The sequence below is a fragment of the Tympanuchus pallidicinctus genome, unplaced genomic scaffold (assembly GCF_026119805.1).
Source record: "Tympanuchus pallidicinctus isolate F22 unplaced genomic scaffold, pur_lepc_1.0 scaffold15, whole genome shotgun sequence".
NCBI classification, from domain to species: domain Eukaryota; kingdom Metazoa; phylum Chordata; class Aves; order Galliformes; family Phasianidae; genus Tympanuchus; species Tympanuchus pallidicinctus.
The window spans coordinates 12,190,423-12,217,800 of record NW_026294669.1 but is presented as its reverse complement, the minus strand read 5'-3'; the positions used below and the strand labels follow the sequence as shown (position 1 = coordinate 12,217,800).

At 35.0% G+C, this 27,378-nt stretch overlaps 1 long non-coding RNA gene across 1 annotated transcript in view; it reads right to left on the bottom strand.

Moving 5' to 3' along the window:
* Positions 1-1,116: 1,116 nt before the first annotated feature.
* The window catches only part of LOC128077218 (uncharacterized), a 28,779-nt gene continuing 2,517 nt past the window's right edge, over positions 1,117-27,378 (bottom strand). The window contains exons 2-4 of the long non-coding RNA XR_008204883.1: positions 25,411-25,505; positions 4,422-4,498; positions 1,117-2,712 (exon numbers count right to left, since the gene is read on the bottom strand). This is a non-coding gene — a long non-coding RNA (uncharacterized LOC128077218). The remainder of the gene's footprint in view (positions 2,713-4,421; positions 4,499-25,410; positions 25,506-27,378) is intronic.

The following is a 27,378-nucleotide window of genomic DNA, read 5'->3' as shown; positions in this document are numbered from 1 at the left end:
TTCAAGAATCTGGAGAGACTGCTGGTCTGAAGCATGTTGGTTCTTCTTAAAAGACAGCCGTAAACTGAGGGGGAGAAAAAATTGCTTCCTGAGAAGCCTGCAGGAACAGTAGGTCAAACAGATCTCAGATCTGCCAGCATAAATTGTCCCTCAGGAATGGTGTCTGGATGGAGGAAGATAGTATAAAACACAAACCCTACTACAGATTTTTTCCTGTGCATTCTGCAAATTGAGATCCATATGCAGACAAGCCCTTGAGGGTAAGGAAAAATTAATAACAAAATAATATAAAAAACATGACAGATGTCTGTACCTTTATGAAAAATAGACTTTCATCTTACATTTGTCAATTTATTTGGTACACTTCCTTATACATATTGCATTTTTTATGTAATGTTATACGCAATACGTTATAATAAGCACACATAGATCAACATTTCCCAGCTTTTCCCATCTGCAGTCAGAACAGCGCATGGTGTAAGGGAGCTCTGTAGTATGTCTGATACAACCCCCTGCTCAAAGCAGATTTAGCCATAAAATAAGTTTGGGATGTATAAGGTTTCTCCAGATAGGCTTCAGAAGTGTCCAGAAATGGAGATAACATTTCTCTTCAGTTTTGTTATTTGACCACTTTTTGTGGTGATTTTTCTTTTTTTTTTTTTTTTTCCTCCCCATTAACTGCTTGGAGTTTTACTTCCATTGGTAATTTATACCTTTCAATTTACACCTCTAAGAGCCTGGCTCTGTCTTCTGTCCTTTTAGAAAGAAAAAAGCCTCAAGAAGATTCATCCCCGTCCTTAGCTTCCTCTTCCTTGACTTAAGAAATCCAACTACTTCTCCTGCTATATATTAAGGCTTTTAGAGCAACTTAGTGTCATTCCACTCAAAGTGAGATCTGATGCGAATTTCTTTTGAGACACTGAAATTGTGCAGCATTAAAAAGATGTGTTTCCTAAGATGAATGGCTGGAAGCAGAAAAATGAACTAAATTTGCAAAGTTCATAATTTATGCCAGCTAATATTGCAATACTAAGTGTCATTTTTTAAGCTGAAAATTGATGCTTTGCTTTACTAAGAAATATTCCCACTGCGGTATCTGAAACTTGGAAGAAAAATAAAATATTTTTTTATGTTTACAAATAGGAATGATTTGGAAAAAATAAAGAGACTTGACACAGGTCACAGACAAAGAACTGACAAGAGAAAAGTGTGTTTCTGGCAGTGTATCTTATTTTCTGGTCTTTTATTACATTTCTGAATTAGATAAATATCTTCAATGCACTTGCTCCTGTTCTCCAACAAAATAATGGAAAACAACGCCTTACATGTGTGAGCTCTGAAAACAGTTTTGTTGCTTTTAAAACACATTTCTGCTGTGTTTATAAAATATATCTAAACAATTGTTTTGCATCAAAATGAATCATGTCAATTCATCTCTGTCTGTAGGAATAATAGTCCAAATAAGAACCTCTAACACAAGCTAATATTTTCTTGATTTACTGTGAAAGAAAAGTTTATTTATTTGTACTGTTTCAAGTGTAGATATTGATGACCAGGAAATGAAAATACTAGAGAAGCTTTCAGGCTAATTTTACAACAGATCAGTCAGGAATGACACACAAGAACGTGATCTTGGGCATATAGCTATTAATATCCAGCAAGTCCTTTGGGAAAAAGGGAAATTAACATTGAGAAGATGCAATCAAAAGATCCTCCAATAGTGAGGATGTCAGTGCCAGGTATTCATCACTAGGACTGTAGCAAGTTTACTAATCTTACAAAATTGGAACAAGGAATACATTAACTCTGTTCATTAGGTCCTTCTTGCTGCTATGGTTTGATTATTATTCATAGTACTTGGACACTTCACTTAGGATTGGGTTATTAAGAGTTCTAAGTGCTACACATCAGCATAATAAAAGTCCATCCTCAGCTTTGCTTTATAGTCTTACAGAAAATAAAAGGATTTCATTTGCAGTTTGAGAATGAACACAGAACGATATTACATAACCTATGCCCTCAGTAAGAAACAAACAAAGACATATCACTCATACCTTGATGCCCTTGTACTTTGTCCTCCCCATAGCCTTCTACTACTGCAGTGATATTTTCCTTCACTTTGACGTGTTTATAGACATCCAGCTAATACGGAGAGGCAGCACCCCTCACACAACTATCAGCAGAGAATAACACTGACACACTTGCATTGTTGCCTTCACCAGAGGATTGGATTCTAAGACACTCCAGAAATCCCCAATTCTCAGAGCATGTTTCTAGTAGACTGTGGTGGCTCCAGTGTTAGTATGACTGCACTTTTGGTAGAGAAGCTTTGGCTTGCAAAATATCTGAATGTGGTCCAGCAGGGGACTACAATGGACAAGATTATTACGTCCCAGCTAAAAGGCTACTGCTTGGAGAATGACAGAAAATTAGGTTCAAACATTGGAGGCAAAAGGCACCTCATGGATTTTCATCAGCCAGATTCATATCTATACAGCACAATCTGTCAAGAACACTCTAAGCAGCGCACTTACGTACTTACAATACTGAAGCAGAGAGGAGCATAACTATCTTTCTTCTTTATCACCATAAAGTACATTAAAGTTTAACTTATTTTGCAGCTTAGATCTCCATTTCCCCACCAGAACTCTGAGTCCTGTTACAAGAGAAGATTACTCCAAGGAGGAATGTAGATCATGGTTGTTTCTGCGTCTAGAAAAAAAAATGCTTAATGCCCGGGCTGAAAAATATTTGATATTAAGAAAAAGCAATGGGCTTATTCTGCCCAAGAATGCATATTAGAAGTCCAAATTAAAAACAAAAAGACTGTGGTTTTAATTTCTCCTTGCTATAGCATTTACAGAATCTTTAAATACTGTATGACTTGAGAACAGTTAGAAATGAAAAGTAGTAACAATGAGCACTATAACTGCAAATCAAGATATATATGAAAATGCCTTAAGAACCTGATAAATTGGAAATTTGTTGTTCACTACATGGAAGATGGAATAGGTGACCTTTAGTCTAGTGACCCAAGTGATTCTATGATTCTGCGAGTCTATGGGTGCAAGAGAGGAATCACATTATTTTTGGGTTGTGAAAACTATTCCTTCCACCTGCACACCTTCTAGGATCTTTATTTTTACAAGTGAATACCTAATCTACTAAAATCCATGAATACTTTGATTTGAACTGCTACAAATCTGTCTCATGAAGTTTCAAAAACAAGTCTGGAGGCGTAGCAAGTTTTCAGGGATCTTCTGATATAAGCAGTACAAGAAACTGTGACCAAGTTACACTAGTTATAAATCACCTCCAACCAGACTGCCTTGAACCAAAGCTGACACAGCTGTCAGCACCACTCAGACTCTATGCTTTTCAAGGCAGAAGCATCAGAACCAAGATCACAAAAACTCTGTGCTTTTCTCTCACTGAAAATCAAATGGATAGCAAAGGAAAGTAAGAGGACGAAAGAGACTAGTTAATGAGCATAAATCTAGAAAACATTTCTGCTGGGAAGAGCACACTGACATCTCAGAGGCAGTACTCATGTGGAAGAAGTTAAAAAGCATGTTCTAATTTCATGTAAGTCTTTATCTGGGAGAGGGAGGAAAACCTAATACTTCAATTTAGATAAAATTTTACAGCTATTGGTAGTGTAGATAAAAATTCATAGTTTCACAGCTGTAGAGGTTTTAGATTTAATTAGAGGAACTTGTTTCCTTTACATGGCAACTTTTGCAATGAGCTATGCTCTGACAATTTGCATTAATGTGCTTTATATAATTCTCTCTGAGTTTCCTGCTGAGAGTTGCTATGCAGTATCATATTTTAGGATACAAATGAGAAAGGAAGCCTTTATTCTTTCCGACTTGCATTTGGAATTTGGCTGCTATTGATTTGTTTTAAGAATAATAGTAATAGATAGGAGTCTAAGAGTCTGTCTAATTGCCTTTTATTTTACAGTCTTTCATTTTGCTCAATGTGAAATGCATAAGATAGCATATATGTGCTCATATGATGTTCACATGAAATAAAAACGATTGTCAGTTTTCTTTCAATCTACTAAACAACATATATTGCAGAAAGGCACAAGTCACAATGCATGCCTTTGTGCTTCCTAGCGCATGGGTGTAAATTGAAAAGGCATACATTGCTCCAAAAATGTTGTCTCTTGTTTATTTTCAAGGAAACTACAATAAACACAAAGAGAAAAATAACACTTTTTGGTAAACTCTCAGGTATGAAGCTGTATTTTTCAGTACAGTCACTACTAACTGCTATGCATTTTCACCATCTATGAACAAGAGCCTGCATTGCAGAAGAATTTTTCCTCTTCATATTATCTAGTATGATGCCATGCTTTAGCTTTGGGGGAAAAAAAAAAACAATAACACAATCGTATATAACTTATTGCTGACCAGTAGCTGCACAGAGCCAAGGATGTTTCAACCTCATACAGTCCAGCTAGTGTGAGGGACTGAAAAGTCACAAGGAGCTAGAAGGGTACAAAACCAGGATAATGGTCAAACTGGCCAGAAATACATTCAATATCACATGACACCATGGAAAAAAAAAAAGAATTGCAGAAAATTAGCCAGGAGACAGTTGCTGCAGGGAAAACAATAACAGCATTCTTACCTGATCAACAAACCTAACTCACATAGGGTAAAAAGCACCAGCAGAAGACAGCAACTACATTTCTCCAAAACTTATTTGCATTTCAGCCTCTCCCTAGGCCACACACAATGGAACTGCCTCAACATTGACCTGCTTCTTTAGACTGCCTCCAACCATAACCCAGTGATTACCTCCTCCTTCCCTTTTACCCCAGAAGCTACTGGTATACTGTAGCTGTTTTCTACAGCTAAGCACAAGTTGTTGAATAAGGTGCTGTGAATCTTTTTCTATTTGAGCATCAGTATGGAGCCGGCCATGTGGAGGTCAGGCAAGTTCTTGGTATCCTGTGCTAACATACTACACTGAGCTTAAGGCTTTTTTTAACAAACAAAAACATATTAGTAAGTAGTTATAGCAAAAAAAAAAAAAAAAAAAAAAAAAAAAAAAAAGACTGACACACTAAAAATATTTTTAGTTGTTTTAGGGATTTTTTTTACTGCTTATACTAGAATTAATCTGCTTCATAACGGCCTGTATCTTTGCATTGGTTTACTTGGATTGTGAGAAACGAGCAGATTTTTTTGAAGTCACTGAAATAAAAAGAAAATTCTGTATATAGAAGACTGTATTTCTGCTGTTACTTTATCTCATTTTTCTTTTCTAATACCTGTCTCTTTTTAAGGATTACTCCTCAATTTCTTCTAAATGTTACATTTGAACCTCTGTCAAATTTTCCTAATAACTATTGATGTACTATGGTGATGTCACACATTTTCATACTGAAAGAAAGTTTTTCCAAAGCAACAATGAAAATTCCAAAATAACATTTCAAACTGAAACAGGTAATTAATAAACATACGCAATAATACGTTAACTTGAGTCAAATGGAATATTTGATCACTGATTAGCACTTCTGGAGGGGGGGGGGGGGGGGGGGGGAAGGGGGGAAAGCATATACTTTTGATGCAGCCTTTCATTTTCATATTTAAGTGTTTAAATTAACTTACAGAGATCCAAAAACAGTCACTCCACATTTCAGTTCTGGGTACTTTCCCAAACTTGGATCATTAAAAAATTTCGTATTAAAAATAACATTTGCATGGCATGAAATCATGTTTCAAGGTAACAAGTATTCCTTTGCATTGCAGATGATTTTCTGAGCAGTTTGAATTATTAGATATTAATAGAAATATGTTCTTATTCTTAAAAAAAAAAAATTGTTAATTTGTATGAAGTATATTAATTGCTAGCACATTTGGATTGTGAATTTTTTCATGGTTAGTAGAGCTCCAACTGCGACCATACAAGATGCGGATATCAGGTTCATATACTTGATGTTAATTAAGAATCTAATTCTAGCTTTTTTCAAAAGGCTAACAATATACAATTGGAAGGACTTCTGGTTAACCTATTATTTTTGAGATTTGGAAATTAAAAATATAGTGAAATGCAAAATGCTGTAGCAGTCTTATTCACATTATCCCCTCTAGCTAGGTGACTCTTTCACTTTAATTGGCACTGAGAAATCTATCACCTGTGTACTTGACTGTTAACAAATGGAGAGTAGAAATGGATATTTGGTAGACAGATTGCCTGGCCACTGCAGCACAATCCCAATCCAACTCCAAAAATGTTTGGAAGGAATAACATAACTGCCAAAGGTGTTTAAGAACAGTCAGACACTTGAAAATGCTGCAGAATTTAGTTCCCTGGCAAATGCTCTAGCAAGCTTTCCTACAAAATGTCAACATTTGGATTCACAGCATCCCAAGATACCTGTTAGTTGCAGCTCTGCTGAAGCTCTGAAGGTTTAACTATCTGAACAATGAAAAATTATTTAAAGCTGGAAATACAGCAGCATTGAAGCTTAACATCTTGAAAACAATGTGCCAAGAGTAAACAAGAACTCATCTGAGCCAAAACAAGCATACAGGATCTAATTTGATTTCCGTGCTTTGGTAGTGTTTTCCTAAAACATATTTTTGTAGCAGTTGCAAGACATAAATTTTATTTAGTGAACTGCTTATCATACCATAGTGCTCAAATAATAATGCCCCAGCTCTCTGTTTTAGTTATAAAAGAATCCATTAAAGAAAGAAAGAATTATAAAGAATTGTAGAATGGCTTGAGTTGGAAAGGACTTTAAAGATCATCAGTTTCCAACCTTCCCACCACTAGGGAAGATCAGTACTAGATCAAGTTGTTCCTGGCCTTGAACACCACCAGGAATAAGGCATCTGTAACTTTGCTAGACAGCCTGTTCTAGAACATCATTACTCAGAGAAAAATTTTCCCTTAACACCTAATTTAAAACTCTCATAGAATCATAGCATGGCCTGAGTTGAAAAGGACCACAATGATCATCTAGTTTCAACCCCCCCACACTATGTGCAGGGTCACCAACCACCAGACAACACTGCCCAGAGCCACATCCAGCCTGGCCTTGAATGCCTCCAGTGATCCACAACTTCCTTGGGCAACCTGTTCCAGTGCGTCACCACCCTCTGTGTGAAAAACTTCCTAAATATTCAACCTAAACCTCCCCGTCTCAGTTTAAAACCATTTCCCCCTGTCCTATTACTACCAGGCCATGTAAAAAGTCTGTTAGAATATGTTAGAAGAAATGTAGGTGGTTTGTCAGCTGTAAATTTGTTAAATAATAGGTCAGTAATATTTTCCAAACTGTCCACTTGTTGCAAAAGCTGGAAACTCAATTCCATAAATTAACCAAGAATAAAATTCATAAAATTCTCTGGATGCCTTTATAAACATAACCTTTGGCTTAAGACACAGCAATAGACCTCAGTTCTCACAAGCAGTAGGGAATTTCTTATGATTATGAACTTTAAATCAAAATTCCAAAAGATTTTCAGAGATTAACAAATACAGTCGCCTGAGTTATCAGTGAAAATCTGAAGATTCTGATTTTCAAAGGTATTTCAGTGTGTAACTATCCTGTCTTTCCTTTAAAGATCTATGTTCCTTTTGAAACAAATAGCTCACAAATTACGGACACTGCAGTATCAGCTTAATCTTAAGAAAGTGTCTACTCACACCATGTTAAGCATTGCACAGAGTGCTTAGAGCATTAAGTCACAGGAACAGTTTGCCAAACAAACTTTTGTGGGCACCAAGGTAGGAAACCAAAATGTCCAGACCAGTACAGAACTCTAGGATACCCTTCGCCTAAGCAGTGAAGTGCAAGTATGAAGGCAGCACACAGGCATATTGAGAAAATATGGGAGATCTGAATGTCACGAATCCTTACAGTTTCAGTCAATTACATCAGAACTTTCATGTTAATCCAGAAATACATTTTAACTACAAATCCATAAAAGTTTTGCCTGACTTTCATTTGCTTTGTTTGTTTGTTTTCCTTGTAATTATTTGAGTTTGTTCAAAACTTGTGTTATTTGGCACCTAAATATTTTCTATGCCTTCAGTCTGGACGGAAATTATTTTCATTTGAACTCCCCACTTAATGGCCGTATTCCTAGATTTGAAGTCACGTCATACAACTTCATATTGCGCATTTTAAAATTAAATTTTAAATTGTGTAAGTGAAGTTTCTTATTTTAGTACTGTCTGACTACATAGTAATTCAACTATGGCAGAAACCTGTTTATATCCTTATAGTAAAGAAATTTTAAAAGAATGAAAGAAAAAGGGAAAAAAGAAAAAAAAAGGAAGAGTTAAAAGAATTTCTAATACATGTTAAATCTGTCACTAGCCCTCATCAGGTTGGTTACAACTTAGTGAATTAACAGTTGCTATACTGGTTTGACTAAATATTTTACTGTGATTAAGTGCATTAGAAGACACAAACTTTTTTGAGTATTTCTCCAGCAACAGTGCAAATATTTTTTCACAGTATTTCACACCCACTCTAAGGAGTTTAAACCTGCTTAGCAAAGATTATCTCAGCTGTCTTATGGGATCGAAAGGGGCAAAGGACAATATTACAATCTCAATTAGTAATAGATCTTTAGCAATAGATCTGATAACAAGATACACAAAGCCATGTAGAAGTACAAATTATGAAGCCAGTTCATTTAAAGTAGAGACACTTTTCACTGGACGGAAGGTTGGTGGTCGTACATTAATTGGATTCTTCAAAATGATCACTCGCTCTGTTTCTCAAAACTGCTCTTTTATGAGCTATCCTTCACGTATTGTATATATTTATTTTATGAACATGCAATTGCAGAAGTCGTGTAGTAAATAAGATGTATAAACTAAATGTTTTGATAATTATCAGAGTATTTGATAATTTTGGGATGTTTTGCTGTTTCTCGATTGACTCAACTACCTTTCTAGGATGTGCTTTTGCCAACGTCAAAAAACAGATAAGTTTCAAGTGAGGTCAAAGAACATTTTGTGTGACATACTTCGATAAAACCTGTCATATAAAAATCACTAACAATGTTACCCTGTAAAGGTAAAATGCATCTACAACTATTAGTGGAGGTTATTAGAACTCTTGATTGCACTTATCTCTTATGCTTTTTTAAACACAAATTTAACTTGCAGGATTGATGCCCCTCCAGTCATTTTATCGTGTCATTCCTCCACTGCAGTCACTTGTATTTCTGAAATCCAGTGCTATTCATTTGTGACCTCTTCTCTGAAGAGCTTGCTGCTCTCAGCATCTCTAGACTACCACAGTTTATGAACAATACAACAGAAAGCAACAAATAGACCTTGTCAGAATATCAGTGATGAGGCACTGTAAAGCAGATCATTAAAACTGGAGCCTAAACAGACAAATACACAGCAATCCATTTCCTACTGCTCCACAAGTTGATTTATTGTTTAAGATCTAGATCTTCATATGTCCAGTACATTTTATGAGAAGAAACACTACCTGTATGGTCCACAGTGTGTATACTGTATGTTTAACAATCAGCTTGTGTAAGTAGGCCTAAATCCATTGTTGACCTCACAAATGTGATGATCTGTATTTGGGTGACCTGGCCACTTATCTCAGATGAAGTAGATAAACATCCGTTTTATGGAATACTTAAGTCACTTCTGGAGTGGGGTGTCCAGCTAACAAGAAATTCTTAGGGCAACACTGAATTAAATTTCAGCTTTTTTTTTTTTTTTTTAAATAAATCATCTTGGAAGATTGCTATAGGCATATTGAAAAGCTGGTTTATAGAGGATTAGTTTTGCATACTGTTTATTTTATGATGCTTTCTAAACTAATAAGCCTACCTCGTTTTTTAAAAAAGAAAGAAATCTTACCTATATTTTGCATTCTTTTCCTCTTCTTGTGTATTTCCAAAGAACTCACTATAGTTATTCTATCTCCATGCATGTATCATGTATTTAATTACAGCTCACTCATTTTTCCTACTGGAATTCTTGCGGATGCAGCGTTTACCACACAGCCTCAAAGAATCAAGGTAACAGGAATTCAGCCTGACTTTTCCAGCCTACCTCCTACACATTTCCATCATCTTCAGAGAAGAATTCAATAATAGGTGTAAGGTGACTTGAGGTCTATTCCCACACATTTCCCTTCTTACCTCAGGCATGTGATTTGATCTCTCTGTAAATTACTTACTGATTTGAAAATGAGTAACAAAGCTAAACTGCTACACTGGAAAAAAAAAAAAAAAAAAAAAAAAAAGCACTAAAAAAAGAGGCATTTTTATAAGTCTTTTTTTCTTAAGTCTGGCTCAAATAAGTGCCCGAAATTTATATTGATGGCATCAAAAGTCTTTTAAAGTTGTCAAAAATCATCTGTGTCAGCAAGTATTTCATCAGATATTTAAAGAAATCACATTTGTATTTTTTCTTTATCACCTTACTTAGAAATGCAGTTACATTGCTGACTCACTTGGCAGACAAAACAAATGGGCTCTATTAGCCTCAACTCAGGAATATAAAAGGAATATATAAAAATTCCTGTCACAAGGAGAAAAAAAATTGCAGAGGGCTTCAGATTTTTTCTTCTGCTACAGAAAGGAAGAAAATATATCTGGCTACTCAACCACAGCAAAAGTAAAATCTCTGAAGGAAGATCTAATCAAATGGATTTTTGATGCATATTTTAGGACCTGGAGTCTATAAGTACTTCTTGTGTTGTGAAGAGAAATTATTAAAATCCCTGGATATACATGTAGTATTTAAATGCATGTGTATAAACATACATATATGACACAAACGCACAAATAAACATATACATGTTATGAGTACTACTGGAGCCTTAGGAAGAAAACTCCTAATTCTGGGGAGGTAAGAAGATAAGCAGAATGATCGCACATGGTTTTCAATATCAAATTAACACATTCATTATCAGTAAATGGCAATTTCCTTTCATCCCCATTAGAGGCAGATTTTGCTCAGAGATTCAGTTAACCATCTTTGCCATTTTATAATCATATTCAGTCTATTAAGAAAAAAAACACATCTGAAAATCAGCTTACTCTGATTCCACACAAAGTTTGATAACAAGTTATCAAGTGAATTTACATGTAGGCTTAATGTGCAAAACTCAGAATTAATATGTATGCAAGGTACAATAAGAAAAAAACGAATTTATGGCTAGGTGTATTAACATCTTTCAGGTAAAAATGAGATATTTCAGATGCGTGTCATTTTTCTTCAGGGATCTAAAAAGTATGTATTAAAAAGATATTTAAAATAAAGCAACTCATTTACTTTTCACCTGTTCTATTCCAACTGCTCTGTTTTCTCACGCTGATTAAGGTATTGTACATATCAGATGTGGTAAATAATAAAACTGAATTTTTGGCTTCAGATTTATCAATAAATTTGTCATCAGAAAATTACATGTCAGTCTGATTTCATGATTCAATTATCCTTCTGTCTAAAAACTTAATTAATAATGTAATTAATTCTTTAACTCAAATCAGAATAAGTCCCAGACATTGCCTTCTAATCTAGACAAGCATCCCTTGGTAGAAAATAGAATTAATGCAACTTCTAATCTATTTGATAACTGAAGATATTTTGATGTATCATTAAGGAAATAATACAAGATCAAAAGAAAACAATGGAAACATACATTCTCCAGATTATTTTCCTTTCTTAGTGAACACCTTCTCAAAGCTGGTTTTGTTTATTACACAGAACAATCTTAACAGAAAAATCTATGGTCATTAGCCTACAAAGATGCACATGGAAGTGTTTTATTTTTTCTGTGAAACCATAGTGGATGTGATATATAAGGCAGATTAATGGATTTGTAGTTTACTTTCTTCGCAGGACAATGATGGCCCACAATCATCAGCATCTTTTGAAAAAAAAAAAAAAAAAAAGATTATTGTGCAGATTCCTTGTTCAAATTATTGTGAACTAGTTTCCATTGGCTGGAACCAGCTAGAACAAGTTGAAATCAGTTAAGAAAAAAATCACATGAACAAAACTTCTGGTAATTGAAATGGTTCTGTGGAGTTCTTATGCAAGCTCTTATTGCATAAGAATTTGAACTCATGTTTCCTGTTAAATATAGTGTATAATATAACCTTGCTTATGCTTTTAAAATAGACATACTATAAACTATTTAAGATTGTTTTCTGGTGTAAATCAGAATAGTTCCTGAACATGCTTTGTAACTTAATTAGTACTGATTCAATTGATTACCTTCAGGATTGTCAATTAAATGAAAAGAGAAACTCTCATCTTCCACTGGTGCCATGCTAATTACTTTTTTTTAAAATTTAAAAAATGCAATTTTTCATTACATGTTAGTGTAATAGTGAAGGACAGGAATAAAAATAGGTCAGAATCAAAGAAGTCCTGAGACTTTAAATAGGAAAAACACTGTTGTTTAGAGACAATAAGATGCAGGCAGTAAAAGCCTGTGAACTAAGAATCATATTCTTGGTTTTGATTTAGACATCATTCTGTAAGCAGGGCTTTGGAAGTATAGATACAACTTTTGTCCTTTCAGGTTAATTTTAAAGAGCATTAGGATGTTACAACAAATCTTTAATGAAGAGCAAGTACTAAGCTTTTATTGCACAGTTTTTCCTCAGTTTCTATGGAATTATTATATTTAGAATGAGTAAATAGTCATTCTGGATATTTTCTTCTGTCCACTTATTGTACTGTCAGATTCATAACTTCTAAAAGACACAAGTGTTTGAAATTCATTACCAGACCAGCTTACATGAATAGAAACTGAGCTACAAGGAATCAAGAGGGAGGAATAGTTGTGCATTGAAGAGCATAAGCAGTGCAATAGTTTGTCAGCTATGTGATTCTTCATAGCATGGCACTGGGAACATAAGGCGCTCACGTAACCACATATACAGAGAGAAAAATATTGTTGTTAACACGTTAAATAATAGCTTGGATCAAATTAAACCATTTCCAACCAAGAGATACTCCATTGTCATAATCTCCATTGATTAGAACTAGACACCTAGTCTAGTAAAGTAGTACAGTACACATTGAGAACTACAGACTAAGGCCATTTACCTCAAATTGTTCTGAAACTAATGATATTTGCTTTATGTAAGCACCATATATAGCACAGCTTTTTTTATATTTACTAAATCTCTTCATGATGTTGAAATGCTCCTATTTATTTTACTCATGTTTTGTATTACGATCTGAGTATTTAGCATTCATTTAGATGTTTATTAGGCATCAGTACAATATTTACAACTTTCTATAAGACAAAGGAAAACAAGAAATACACACACAATCAAGTTTTGACCAACTGTGTGTTCCAGCCAGGAAGACGCTTTAGCATCTGCTTATGCCTCCTCTGGGGAGTCCTTCTTTGCTTAAAATTAAGCAGTTTCTTAAATGCTTCACTGGATTAGCTCCCTAGAGCCAAATACACAAGATTCTACAGTTTGTCACAATATTACTGATTTAATGAGTCCCTGTGCTTTTGTCAATTGGCATCTGGACACAAATTTTTTTTTCAAGCATGGTTATTGCTTGAATGAATATGGGTAATAAAAATCTGTAGTGTTGGGCAAAAATACTTGCTCCTGTCCTTTCATTTGACATGAAGACATTTTCTGCACCCACTTAATAGCACAAGTTAATTGTACAGTAGCAACCACTGTAGCGTTCTCAAAGGGTTTATGGATACAGTATTTGAAGGAATTGCAAGATCTGGAAATATTGTGTATATCTCTGGGTTCTCTCTTCCATTTTTCTTCTATGGCTATTATTTTAATGAACCAATTTAATTAACACCACTCTGGAAAGGTAGATATTTAAAAGACCCAATTTCTATAACATCCATAGCTAATCAAGAGTTATGAAGTAGTTCAGCAAAGAGTCTGAATCACAGCAGAGACTTGATCTATCAGGAATTTGTACGTGAGATTGTAATGATCCAATTCATACCAAATACAGCTTAAGGCATTGTGAGAACTTGGAGCACATCTTGTTCTCTCTCCACCACCCAGACCGCTAGACCTCTAAATTAAGATCTTGGTCATACGAAGGCAAAAAGAACTTCTGAACAACAAAACACAATATGGATATTAATCCCAAAAAGGGAAGATGGAGTTTGTTTTTTTTTTCCTTTTTCTTGTTCAGACTATGTGGGTTACTACAAGCTTCAGTAATGGAAGTATGTTGAGTTTATTGCTATTATCTTCTCAAGATTGTCAGAAAACTGTTAGAAACATTCCAAGTATCCTCCTCTCTTTAAGTCAGAAAACATTTGACACCCTATACATCCATTATTTTTTCACCTAATTGTACACACTGCCTTCTATAATAATTCCAGCAGATGGTAAGTTATAGTTAGTAGCAGAAAAGAAGGAAGAAACTTCCGCCAATCAAGTAGGCTTCCTACTTCCTTCAAAAGCCACCAATACATCATTCACAGCTCCTTCCTACTTATCAGCTTTACTAAATACTGTGCAAGGATTGGTACAGTTGTTTTCCTAGCTTGGTCGCTTATGGGCTTTTTTTCTGCTGTAGATTAGTTCTCATCCAAAATGCCACGCACACATCAGAGCTGATACACTTCCTTCCACAGAGAGAAAATACTTGTTCCAGTAAACCCCTCCAGGATTTCAGTGACCTTCAATGTGTTACAGTAACATCTGTAACCATAGAGGTTACCAAAAGATTTTATTTTTATGAAACCATTTGCTTACACTTAGCAAGCAGCTTATCTACTTCAAATTTAAATCTTAGACAAGTAATGAGGACAATTACTACACATATGAAGACTTTCAATGAGTCATTCTTCTTCCTTAAGAAAAAATAAGCACTTCCAGTAAAGTGGAATGAAAACAGATATACATAAGTGCTTGACTTAATTCTTTCATTTCAATCATGTTTAAATATTTCATAATAGAGCAAATCACCCTGTCTTTCTGTTAGCTTCTGGTGCTATATAAAATGCAAGACAACCAGTGTTAATTGCACAGGTCATCACTGTGCAGACTAAAAGGACAAGGCCACTGTCTTCTCATGAATACCTCATTACTCTCCTAGTGGTGCACATACCAGAATTTTTGCCACTTGTCACATGGCAGCATCTCATTCAACATCAGTTCTCAAAAATATATCATAGTATAAAGTCTGCTCACAGACGGCTATCAGATCTTGATGGAGTTTGAGCCATTACATTTGGAAGTCTGGAACAGTCAAGTGAACATCTGAATGTACAGTTACAGATATAGGTATACATGCCTATGTATGTGTGCATATATATAACATATATACTAAGACCAAGATGTGGAGGAGTTGTTTGCTTTACCAAGGTAGCATCTGAAACAGCAAGCACAGAGGCACAAGAAGTAAAAAAGAATAGGTATGTATGATGTTAAAATAGGCTTATATAAGATTACTGATTTACTAAGAGTTAATCAAACTCTTTTTTTCTTAAAACTGCCTCTTTTCTCAGTCACTCTTAAGAGTCACCAACCCTTTCACCATTAATCTGACAAGATGCCAGGAAAACATCATCCTGTCATCAAAGGTCTTAAACAGAGGTAAGAAATAAAAGATGATAAGAAATGATTAACACATAGGAATACACCTGCTGCCACATATCAGGTCTACATTTCTATAAATATTCCATTAATGAAATTTGCACTGATATCTGTCAAATTCCACTGAGTTTATACCGTCTGTTAGTGAAAAGCCTAGCTTTCAGCATTTTGCCTTATCAGCTGTGTGTGTCACTGGTGATATTTGATCAGTTGTCCACAAAAGTTGTAAGAAATCAAAAGTGAATAAAAAAAGATGTGGCTTTTAAAAAGTATATAATTCATAACTAGCATCCACTGTCAAAAGGAGATTTAGAATCCCAATTCTTAACAAGTGTCCTGAACTCCTTTGGAGAATTCAAATGGCAGCGTCAGTCTCCATTGAAATGCAGATGAGTAAAACCAGAAAACCTCTTTCTGTTCTTGTGGGTTTTGTTGCTGGTCTTATTCGGGTTTTTTGGTTTTTGGTGGTGGTGCTGTTCCTTTGTTGTTTTGTTTTTTAATTTTTTGAGTCTTGCCTGATCCCACTACTGATAGAATACACACAGTCATGATAACATGAAAAAAGAAATCACTGCAGAACAGGGTGCATCACCTCCTGGAATGCGCATGAACAGCATGTTTTGAAACCTTATTGGGAACTGAAGATTAAGATACACAGCCTGACACTAAGATGTACATAGTGACTGCAGGTTTATCAGGTGTCTAAAGGAAAGGGAATGAGTAGTTATAAACTGCAAATCCATATTCCCAGTTTCTGGAATATGATATTATCTTTAATGAAAACACATCCAGTTACTCATATTTTCAGTCCACATGCATTATTGAATTGTATGCAATCTAAAAATTCTTGAAACATATCTAAACAAGAGCTGCTGAATTTATTAAAAACCTCAAAATTTTGATGGAAAATTTAATTTTAGTTTCAAAAAAACCAAAAAATTTCAGTGTATTGAATCTTACTGGTAAAAGAGAAAGTAAAACATTGATAATCAGTGTCACCTTTTATATCACTTCTTTTTTGTTGCTAGTGTGGACAAACATGATCAGAAATAACTATTTTTGTATAAACTACAGTGGCAGTTTAACACAGAAGAAAATTTCAGTGGTTCAAAGGGAAAATTTAAGGGAAATTATTGAAATACCAATATTTTTTTCCTTCACAACTTTTTTTTTTTTTTTTAAATCTCAACCAACCAACTGACTTCTAATAAAACATGAATAAACTCACCCTGATTATAAAAGCATGAGACTAGGTGATGGTTCAAGTGAAAGTGGGGACCAGTTTGTGAATTTCTCTAAATGCACATTGGTGCTTACAGACAACACAGTAGGAAACTAAGTACAAACCTCACACACACACACACACACACACACACACACACACACACACACACACACAAAAATCTTCCTACTCAGAAAACCCTGCTGTGCAGTGCCCAATGGGGAATGCAGGGGGACTAAACTCTGTTTAGTTCAGTTTCTTGTCATGTTTCACATAATAAAGACTTCCAGACATCTGCTCTTGTTTTAAGGTTAAGACTAAATAAGCTTAAAATATATTTGAGTAACTCCTCCAGCAACAACCTCTACCATTCCTAAAAGACACGAAGAAACTTACTCCTGTGCTAGACTTTTTTTTTTTTTAAAGTCAGTTTTCTTATTTAAGAGTGTAGAAAAAGGCACAGTAAAAACTGTAGCATACTGTCAGCATAACTTAAAATTAGACCAATTTCTCTCAGCAACAATTTAGATTGAAAAACCAGAGCAGAAGCAGTCTTTAAAAGCAGAAATGCAAGTTGGAGTTTTCACTTTTTAAAATCACCACTAAATTTTTCTGACAGCCTTGCAAGGCAGATCAGCAAATGAAGAAGCAAGTTATCCAATTAGGACGACCAAGATTAGTGCCCCTAGTGAGTGTGCAAAGCTGCCTAGGAGGGTTTGAGCTGTGTGAGTACAGCAAAGTCCCACAAGCAGGACAGCAACCTTGTGAATAAGTGTCACATTTGACAAAGTGGTTCATGTTGAGACACACCATCTGTAAGCAATATTACAGACTCCAAGGAGATGTCATGCTTGATAAAGCTGATAATGTCAATGCCCATCTGAAGTACTAATATTTTGAGCTCTGAACAGTGGGGTCAAAATGAAACACTAGCAATGATGAGTTATAAGAAAGCACTTGGGAATATCATTAATGAAAATGAGCGCACTGGAACCAGTCTGTACTTGATTTTCAAATATTTTTGCTTTTTTTTTTTTTTTTTTACTTGGTTTTTCTCTTTTTTTTTTTTTTTGTTAATTTGTTCTACAAATGACGTCCCTTTTGTGCTATAAAAATCAGTAGCTTAGCACTGATCTACTTTGCTATAATTTCAGTTAGTGTTTATGCCATAAATTTAACTTTTTTCATTACACATTCATTTAAGCTGTGCCTGGAATCCAGTCTACATGCAAAATTTTTAATCGACCTCAGGTTTATAAAAGCAGAAGCAAATATGATTTATTAATGTTTTCTATTTATTTATCAGCACATAAAATGGCATTTTGGTATGGCATTTCATATTGAGTTTTTCCAAGTTACTGGTCTTTTTCTGATATCTAGTGGCTTGCATTTAAAAATTTACTGTTGTACATTAGGTCTTAAGATTTCAATCAATTTGGTCTGTTGGATACATTGTTTGCTTGAAATAAAACCCTATCCAAATAAATTAGTATTAATCCTAAGCCAGCACATGTGAACAAAGACTTACTTGTGATAACAGTCTGTAGCACAGAGAGACCTTCTGATGTCATTACAGAATATTTATAGTGTTGAAATAAATATGGAATGAATACTATGTTACTGTAGGAAAAATAAAAATAAAAAAAAACATTCAATTTTGATTGGGGCTTTTACATCTTTTATCATTATGGCATGATTTTTCCCTAAGGAAAATGGACCTCATTAAAATGTACATGCACTTTTCCTTTTACTGCACATCTATATCAGATCATTCTACTTCTGAAAAACACCTCACGGTTGGTTCATGTGTGATACAAGAGGCTCTCCGTACTCTGATCACTTCCCATTCTCTGGCAAAAAGCAGAAATTTTTAAATGGGTTTCTACAGCAACTAGTAGTTATACCAATGAATTCTAATTCCTCTAGTGGGAGTTTAGGAAGGAGGCTAACAAAGGTCTTCCTCCAGTATAGTTGCCTTTGTAAGGGTGCCTTCATCGTCTGAATCAAGGTCACCAGAGAGCTTCTCCAGATCATCTGTTGCCTACTCTTATTAATGTGCTTTAAAAATCACTGAATTTTTCCAGACACAAGATGCACTAGAATCATTTCTGGTAAAATCTGTTCTGACAGGTTCACATCAGGTCTATATTCACTTCATTTGTTGGAAATATGAGACACTTTGCAGGTCAGCACTGACAAGACTGTTCCTATACTTATGGGGAAGCATTTTTATCCCTTTTCTGATTCATCACTGTGAAGTCTCATCTCTGTTACACAGCGTCTTTTGGATTTCTGTTTGGTTCCAGTCCTTTTTTTTCCTTAACTGAAGGAAAATGTGAAGACAATCTTTATTATCTTTCGATTTTACACTACTAAGCTTATTATCCTAAACAGCTTTCTAATGGTTCAAGTCATGGAAAATTTGCAGCACAAACTGAAGTCTAACATTTGAAAATAACTTCCCTTTTTAAGGAATAGCATTCAGCACAGCGGCCTCAATTTATGAGTGTTCAAAAAAAAAAAAGTCACAAGTTGTTCAGGGAGAATTAATGAAATCAGTAAGATAGCACGTATATGTCAGATATCCACACTCCTCAGCTATCACTATTCTCAGGAGCCCAAACATTGGCTAATCTCTACATAAAGGTTTTTTTCCATGCAGCTGCAAGATTTTCAGATACATCTCCAGCAAGATTCATATGATTACTATAGCCATAGTTGCAATTCAATATCTGTTCGTGGCAGCATGTCATTTGACAACATATACAGAACTCCAAAGTGATAAAACAAGTCCTACAGTACTTGGGAATTTTAATCCATTCTATACTCCACAGCCAAATAAACTAGATAAAGAGATCTTTTCATCTGTTACTTCAAGTCCACAGTGACCTCTTTACAATAAAAAAAATGGATGTCTTTTTTTTTTTTTTAAACAGTCAATATAAAAGCAGCTTCTTGTGCTTTGCAGAAATATCCCCCTGAGAACAAATCTTTTATCCTATTATTTACTATTTCTATATACACAGAAACAATTTCAAGTTAGAAAGATTTCTAACACAGCAGAGTCTGGAATTCAGAAGTGAAAGCCTCTCCATCACTAGAGAACAGTCCTGAGATACCAGCCAACCAGTACCCTCTTGCACAAATACACTGCAGACCTGATGGATGGATAGCTTAATGCTGCTATCGCACCCTGCTGATCGATTCATCACACACTTACAATTCCTCCACCATGATCCCCTTAAGCAAAAGGAGGGAAGAGGGAGAATAGAACAGGGGACATAAAAAAAAGTAAAACAAAAATAATCTCCATCTATCTCATAGCAATTTCCCAGTGGCATCAGCATCTGATGGGCCCTTTGCACTATACAATGATGAAACGTGCAGTAAAAGGTATGTCATCTGCTAGCTGCTCTAGTTAAAACTGCAGGGCGAGGGGTGTCAGAATGACAGAGGATCAAACAGACAAACAACTTCATATGTATGGAATTTGAGAATTAAAGAGGAAAAATAAATCTTGCTTGACTAGTAACGCGCCACTGTTTTTTGTTTTTATTTAAATCAGCAATCTTCTGATGCACCTAGATCTCCAGGTAAAAAGGAAAGTGACACTTTATATGCAGTTTTAATCACTTGCTATATTGTGTCCTTAAAATATTTGGTATTGATCTTTAAAAAAGCATGCAAGAAGACAAAGATAGCAAGTCCTGCCACCAAAGAAATAAGCTTTTCCTGTTCTATTTGTTCTTGAAGTTATTAACAATGAAATTTGAAAACTTAAAAGCCCTGGCATTGAACTTTTTTCATGCATTAGAACATTTATTAAAAAAAAACAGCATATCTGCCTGATGTATACACTATGACATTGTAGAGTGACATAATTAAATCACTGGTCACTTCAGTTAAAGGACCACATAATGAAGCACAATGTACTTTCCAAGAACAGAATTTCATCTGTTCAACGTGCCAAAGAATTCATGCATTCCTAAATTCGGAAGTCAAACACAGAACTAAAGATTAGGTCACTGTAGACAGAAAAAGAAAGTAAATCTCAATATTATTATTAACTTTTCCAAAGTAAGAGCGGGAAGCAGGACTGATAAGAGGTTTGGCTCAAAGCAGCATATATTCAATGAGGGTTCTTGCCTAGAAGCAAGAACTATAATCTTCAGAAAATGACTTCAAATTGCAAACGAAGGAATGGAAAGTAAGAAATCCTTGGATCAGAGGTTGGCGGTTTTCTTTCCACCAAATCAACCCTCACACATACACTTTACTTATTATATACACAGAAATAAGCAGCACATCTAAACAGAGGTAAGGGCAAATGGGGTATAATAGATGTATCCTCTAGAGCTTACAAAGTGAACTGCTAAAACTTCATCTGAATCCATCTTTTTAAAGCTGAGAGGAGAAGTTAATAAGGCTCTAATAATTGCTGGGTTATACAGGATGAATTCAACATGCCAGGAAACAGGTTTACTACCTGCACACAGAACCTAACAGCACTTCTAAGCCAGGGTCTTTACTGGAAAAGGTAAAGAAACCACCAGAGAAAGTGGCTTATATTACAACACAAATGAAGATCATGACTGCGGTCAGTAATGCAGATGACAGGTTATGTACCTTGGTTGCACTCTAATGAAGGGAGAGTCATTCAGCTGGACAGTTTAAGTGCTCTTAAATCAGAGAGGTAAAACAGGCAGATGCAATTGGCAGGTACCTGTTAAATTAGCCTCGAGCAAACTGATTTGTTTTGCAACCAATAAGAAGTTCCCACTGGGTGTTGTAATTCAGTGTAACAGCAGAGCCCGTGGGTGGGTGGGTGGGAACCAGACTTCTTGTCACCCATTTACTGCCTAGTACTACAGAAGTTAAGTCCTTTTTGGTGACTTTTGGTTTTTTGGGTAGCGACATACTTGTAAGCAAAACAATCATATTTTCCTGCTGCTGGAGAAAACTTAATCCAGATACAGGGTATTTTCTTGTGTTTACTTTTTAATAAAGGTGTCTTAATTTAGCAGCTGTCTTAAGCTTTATTCAATACTACACATACTGAAGCTCTTCCCAGGAGAAGACACTTTTTCTGCTGGTATTTGCTCTCATTTTCTCAAGAATAATCTCTTCATTTAAAGTTTTATTTGGAACACGTGCTTTTTTAAACAGTTAATTGCCTGGAGACGGCGAAAGAACATTGCTGTTGTTGTTTATTGTTGATTTTTTTTTTTTGCTTCCTTAGCACAGAAAAAAGAAATGTGGTTTTTACTATAAGGATTTGTTTTAGACAAGGTCTTTCACAAAAAAAGCAGATACAAAGTCCATGCCCCCCAGACACTTTGCTTTCTTAAGTAATTGAATCTTTTGCTTTTCAAGAGCAGCCTATTCCAAAGCAAATTGGTGCTTTGTTTCTCTTTAACAATCTTTGTTCTTCTCTGATATCCTAATCTTGCCAGTCAGTTAGTAGGAGCACGCTGCTCCATTTGCTTGAATAAACTACTGTAAAAAGTACTCAATGACCTACTCGAACATAATGTTCAATTTACTCCCTAGGACTGAATGACAAAAGAAAGGTGACTTTTAATGATTCTAAAAGCATCAAATGAGATCAATAAACCATCAAAGATTTGATCCCAGGAGACCTCTTAGCAGTTCTATTTGCTCATAGTTTCCTTTCAGGGAAGATTGTATGAGAAAATGAAGTTCTCTGACTGTTAATGGATTTTTAGGCTCTTTCCAACGCATTAAGGTATAATTAGCAGCTGCATTCTTTGGGCTTTCAAGAATGTTACTTGTGTCTATGTCTGCTATTTTCTTGATGTTATGGAAGTTGAACTCTTCATCCCCAAGAGCTTTTTTATAAAAATGAAATGTGAAAGAAAACAGTGCCAGAAGTAGTAACGATTCGGTAAGAAAACTCATTTTTCTCAGAGAAAATTTTGATCTTGATGGAATAAATGGATAAATTAAAAAGAGAAATACCATAGATAAACATACATACAGATTGTTGACTAAAGTTTTCTTCATTTGGGTTTTTGAAGATGTTTGTGGTCTGTCGTATTATACTTGGCAGATCAACATTTTTCATATTTTCTAACAGAGTTACCCAAATTCCCCTGAGTATGAGGGCTATATTTCTATGTGCATACTGCTTTTCAGTATTTCAAATCCACTCTGCATTGAAACAGCATTTTACTTGAATTAAAGGAAACAATCATCATTACTGCAACCTGAATGTATCTCAGGTCTTTGCCCACACATTAGAAAAGAAAGTTATTTGAACAGAAGTGTAATTTGCTTTTATTTCCCAGGCTGAGCTCTGTACAAAACACAAACTTAGACAACCAAGTAGCTACTGCTGGCTTATTTTTAAGTGTACATATGTAATTTTAACATAAATGAGAATGAAATATATGTGCAAGGTACTACAGTAATTGCCAAAACAAATCAAAATGGAAACCCAACTACTCTAACATGCTGCCTCTGACAAAGAGGGCCTGACATATGTACAAATAACCACATATTTCAGTGAACTGCTGAGGAAGGTTTCTCTATAACAGCCCTTGTTAGACTTTTCCTAGAACAAGGATTCTGACGCACGATCTTCTAAGATAATGGATACATTTCTGTAATATCATCTTTGAAAGAACCGTAAACATTTAGATGAATAACAGTCACAAAGCCATAAGTTTAAGGGAACAAATGGACCTGCTCTGTTTGCAAATTGCATTTAATGTAGGTGTCTGAGGTGCAGCTGGCTGATCTGATGAGTAGTTCCCTTTACTCTTTAAGCATTATGCATACATACAATAAACTTACATAAAATATTTCTTACTGACAGACACTGCAAATCTTAAGACAAATTGAATACTTAAATATGTTAATAGGGATCTCATAATGTTACATGGACAATTTTGAGCAATTTCTCACATAGTTATCCATATCTCTCTAAAAAAAAATCCCATTATACTGAAAATAAGCCACATTCTTGGCAACACTACTGACTTTTAGGCTAAATAATGTACTCAAAACAATACCAGCAATGGTTTGGGCAGCATTTAGAATTAGAGTTTCTGAACAGTATGGTATTGTCACACTGAAACAGAAGACCTGCTCTCTCCCATACAGATAGGAGTTTTATTTCGTTCTCTTCCTCATTCCTAAACTGCTCATCCATCCTAAATTTTAAATTCTAAATTGGCTTTGTGCAGTGATTAGTTGAGGAAGGGAATTCAAAGCCAACATTTTCCATAGCACTGTTTTTTATTTGATGCTAGATTTTCAATGAAAAGCCATTTGAAAAGTAGATTTCTTTCATTTCTCTTTCATTGTAGTCGATCTTAAAAACAAGAACAGAAAATAACTCCCCAGTCCTTGTAAGCCAGATAAACTGGATTCAACTGCAATTCTTCTCCAGACCTCAATACAGTTTGATGAATAAAAATTTCATATACAACTCCATTTCATTACAAATCCAAACTTCCAAATGCAGTTCTGAATTGAGGTATATGTGGTTTAACTCTCTGACCTTTGGATTCTGTCAAAACATGTAATGTTATTGATGAACACGTGGAAAATTTGAGTTTCTAGCTCCTTATGATTACATTTAATGTTAGTATTAGTAAGAATCTTTCACTGAAACCTGAGTGCATAGCTTTTTTCCCTGTTTTATCTTCCTTTGAACTTTATAGGAACTCGGAGGAATATAATAAAGATACATGTAGTCTCTAGTCCTACTCTCTGGGTCACAGATAGTAGTTTTGTTCTGCATCTTTTTGATCCACAGCAAAAAGAAACTGCAGCCTTCTCTCAACAACACAGTTTAAGAAATATAAATGTTTTAAAATTACGTAGTTTGAAAATCAGTGGAATCACCTACAGGATTTTAAATGTTAACACCTACCTGGGCTCCTAATAAATGATTTTTTAAAAGTTTCTAATTAACATAAAAATAGGTATTCTCTGTTTATGATGGGAAAAAGCTATATGTGTGAACCCTCGTTTAACTAAAATTCCATTATTTGCTTAATGAAGAAGTATCCACATCTCTACTACTTTGCTTGACACTAAGTCAGTATCATTTTCTAGCCAAAATATTGATTAAAAAAATTAAAACATGTAATGTAATTGACCAAACAAATTATTTTGTAGCAATAAATATCCATTCACTTTTCTGCTTCTTCAGAAAGAGGTATTGATTGCCAACATGACTATAACGAGCACTTAATACAGCAACATCAGTCTCAGTTGTTTTGTGGCAGAAAAAAAAACCAAAACCAACAACCACCAAACATTTCTTTGACATAGAATACAGTACAGTACTTTATAGCCAAGTTCAAAGGACAATAGGATTAACATAATGTTTATTATCTCAGAGGAAAAAAAAAAAATAAATCACATCTACCATTCCCCTGCATCACACATCATTCAGAGGACATAACTTATGATTGGCAGCTTACCCGAAGACTGCCTTCAGATACATTTATGCATGAGATGCACCAAAAATTATTCTTTTTGAGTAGGAAATGCAAACCTGACCAACATCAAGCTTTAAAAATAAAAAAGTCAGACATATTCAAACTAATAACAAGAATAAAACAAAAATTTCAAATGCAAACTTACCATGATGTATCTCTAAGTGGACATGGACCTCTTAGATTTTTCTTCTGGAAGATGTTTGCCTGCTCACAAGTAAGGCAAGAAAATCCAGCCTGGACCTAGAAGTAAAAGATTCCACCTGTAAAATCAGTTTTCCTTTAGTTAAGATAAAAAGTTTTATCATACTTATTCTCAAGTTTAGTCACAGATGAACTAAAAAACGGCTCAGCACAGAACTCAGCTGTCACATCTATGCATAAAACACATCAGGTGTTGGTTTCATGTGGAACCTCATTAGGAATCACATAACTGCAGTGAACATCCGCAGAATAAGTGTCAGCAAAAAGCTTTGTCAAAAACATTCCGCAAGCCAATACTCCAAGTCAATCAGAATAAGGCTAAACACTGTAGTCTCCAAATACTTAGGTAGAGCTAATTAAAACAGAACAACAGAACAGATTCAAGTATTAATCTTATACCTCCTTATTTGTGAACTCTTGTTTTCAGCTGCTCTATTAGCTCTGTAGCTTAACTCTGGAGCTAACTGAAACTAAACAAACGTCAGTTACTATCATCTTACTAATCTACTCTTACAATGAGTGACAGGCTGAGTTATGTAAAGTAGCTGGTGCCTAGCTTATCACCTTGTATTTGTCACTGCATTAGTTACCAAAAAAAAAAAATCAGAAAAAAAAGCAGAAAGGATTTGATTAACCTGGAGGACAAAAGAAAACCCATAAACATCAGAGCACTGAAGAAGTCTGTTGGCCACTTTTGGAATGAAGTCCAAATAAATAAATGAAGCCAAGGTACAACCTCTGCCCATGAGAAGGAAAAGATGACAACAGATTTTATGACTTTTTCTTTTCTCCTTCCCCATGACAACCTCATTCCTAGAGTCCTAGGTGTAAGTTATCTCCTGCATCACTTCCAGGCATTATACAACAGTTTCACACTAAACAAATCACTCTAGTTAAGGAAGTATAATCTAATTTCTAAATAGCAAAATGCCATCTTCTATTACACACTTTCCTGCAGCCACTCCTTCATTAGAACATTTAAGTATATGCTTAACGACGTTAGTGCTTAATGATGTTAGAGTCACAATCCCACTTTTTTTGTTGTTGTTTACTTTCTTTTTTTTTTTTTTTTTTGAGTTCTCTACCACAAAGAATATACTCAAGTGTTCTGCTAAGCTGTGGCCTACCTCCCTAAGGTCCTTAGCACTCCCTTCCCTGCTGTCACAGATGAGATTGCAGCTGTCAGTACTGATGTTCAGTTGCCTATTTTTGGCAGCAGAGATTTCTCAGTTGTAAAGCCTTTGGCCAAATGACCATCAAAATTGGAATGGCTAGATTTACTGTTCTTGTAGGCAATCAAACTCTACAAAACATGGTGTGGGTGGGTGGGTGTGATCATGTTTGTTTAATGGATCTATTGCCTGCTTCAGGCCAGATGTGCCATTGCAAGTAACAGTGTATTTTTTTCCTTCTCATAGCATATAAAAATATTGCCTTTTCTTGGGCCAAGCCTAAAAGGAACTTAAGGCAATTGGAAATGATATTATTTTTTTAAATAGTTCTATCCCAGTAACTATCCAGAACTCTAGATTTTCATCATAATTATAAGAAAATAAGTTTCAGATTTTATGTATTCTCATTCCTAATCAAATCAGTTTTTAGCAAAGTTTTCTTAAATCGATGCTTTAACTATTCATTGAATTTTAAAAATTAAAATAAAGTTAACCAATCAAGTTATTGTCAATCAGTCTTCCTGATTATAACACTATTTGCAATGTATTGCAGAGTGGAAAACCATTCCAATCTTGCTGGCCAGCTGGTAGAATGCTAAATATTGTTACTACATCAAGATGAAGCATCAAATTAATCCATGCAGTTAGACAGTCTCGGCTATTTTTTCTTTAAGTGGTAAAAATCAGAAACATTTTAGCAACAAACACGCTAGTTGATATTCAGAAGTTTTGCAAATGAC